Raw genomic sequence first — 2,419 nt, 5'->3', positions numbered from 1 at the left:
GGGACCCTAATCTTGATAATTTGTTAAAAATGACATTTTGAGGAAACCGCTGCAATAAAGTCATTTCCCACAGTTCCACAGTAGCCACAGTCCGCTTTTCTGTGAAAGCTTTAATTTTGCATCCATGGACACCAAAAGAAAGGCTACCAGAAAATGTGTGTCAGGTTAATATGCATTTAGACAAATTCCAGTCTGGCTTTGATTATGATTTTTTTTTTTCAATGGTGAAGTCCTCCTTGGTCCTTCACTTTTTGGCTCAAACACTGATGTACCTTGACCTTGGAGTTCACCTTAAATCTCTGGGACTTATTCTGGGCTCCTTGGTTACTATTCATAATATACGCTTATAACCTTCATCTTTAGTATGCTTGTTTAGAATTTTCTTTCTGATCTCCAACTCTGTCCTTTGTTTTCTCTGGTCCACGTTCAGTGTGTTTGACACCATGATGCAAAACAGCAGTGACAACTTTTCACCTATTAAATAGGCAGAGTGACTCAATAAAAGATTGAAGACATTTGTGATGCTAATTACAGGACACACTTAAGTTTAACATGAGTTTAATACAGTAAAACTATTTTCAATTTTTTTTTTTTTTTTTTTTTTTACTGAAACAAAACAAGTACCTTTCTTAAGAAACAGAAGCCTGTCCTGCTTAACTTAGAATTGTATAAATTAATATAAAACAATAGAAAGAAAGCAGAACATCCATTCTGTAATAGTGCACATTATTAGTGCAATAACAAAAGTGCAAACAGAACCTTTGTAGAAAACTTGTAAACACATTTGTGCCTCAAATGCCATGACTGTAGGCTACAGTTGTAGTAAAACGGAAAAAAATAACTTATGAACTCAACAGCTCAATGCCATTTTCCATTGGCATTTTATGATTCATTTTTTGACTCTCAGTAATACGAGACAAAGTGCGTCCCTTTTCAGCTCAATACGGGACGCTACTTTAGTTTATAAATACAGGACGATTCCGTTTTTCAAGGGACGGTTGGCAACCCTAGAAATGGCACAGTTTACCATCAATTGAAGGCTGATTTATGGTTCCACGTTGGTTTGATATTGGATATTGGATATTATGAATTCAACACCCATAAAACTTGTGATACATACCACTGTTTTTGGTCAAACCACTTGTGATGTGTTCATGGTCATCCAGACCATATATCACAAAACAGTAATTATTAAAAAAAATCATATATATGGGCTGATTTAAAAATCATATATATGGGCTGATTTAATGTGGTTTAATGAATTCAACACCCATAAAACCTGTGATACATAACACTGATTTTGGTCATATTGCTTGTGATGTGTTCATGGTCATCTAGACTATATATCACAAGAGAGTAATTATTATAAAATCATATTATGGGCTGATTTAATGAGGTTTAATGAAAACAATCGGTGTTATGTATCACAAGTTTTATGGGTGTTGAATTCATAATATCCAATATCCAATATCAAACCAATTCAACCGCGGTCGCAGAGGCTACGGCGTGGATTAAACGCAGAAGCATAATTCAGGCTTTAGTTTCCTCATGGTCACTACTCACTGGGCAGGGACTGCTGCGGCCCCGGCGGCTGCTGCTGCTGGATGGCCCGTTTCAACAGCCGACCCAGACGTTTGGCCCCGCCTTTTCCAAGACCTCTCCCAGCTGGAGCTTTAAAGGGGTTTCCCATCGCATTCGTCCGTGGTACGTCTTTGATGCTGACATTCCCCTTTGCGTTGCTCCGCCGGCCTCTCTTAGCAGTCCTTTTCATTTTTTTTTTCTGACAAACTATTTAAAAAAGAAATCTGTCATACAGTAATGGGAACCCCAGTTTTTCAAATGGTCACGTTGGGTAAACAATTCTTTGGTTGCTATGTAAATGCTGACTGCATCTCAAGAATTGTTTTGAAAACAGTTTCTAAAGCAACCACTGGTAAGTATTTAAAAGTAAATTATCATCTGATATAACTATTTGGTTAATGTGCACAGACGATTATCTGACAGAGAAGATAAACAATAATGAATTAAAGGGGGAAAAAGAATAAATTAGTAAAAGGTGTTGATCACCATACAGGACTGTCTCAGAAAATTAGAATATTGTGATAAAGTTCTTTATTTTCTGTAATGCAATTAAAAAAACAAAAATATCATACATTCTGGATTTATTACAAATCAACTGAAATATTGCAAGCCTTTTATTATTTATGTGTAAACCATGATTATGGCTTACACTTTAAGATTAAGATTCCCAGAATATTCTAATTTTTTTAGATAGGATATTTGAGTTTTCTTAAGCTGTAAGCCATGATCAGCAATATTAAAATAATAAAAGGCTTGCAATATTTCAGTTGATTTGTAATGAATCCAGAATGTATGACATTTTTGTTTTTGTAATTGCATTACATAAAATCACAATATT

This window comes from Cololabis saira, chromosome 3 (assembly GCF_033807715.1).
Source record: "Cololabis saira isolate AMF1-May2022 chromosome 3, fColSai1.1, whole genome shotgun sequence".
Taxonomy (NCBI): Eukaryota; Metazoa; Chordata; class Actinopteri; order Beloniformes; family Belonidae; genus Cololabis; species Cololabis saira.
Note: the sequence above shows the minus strand (reverse complement) of the source record.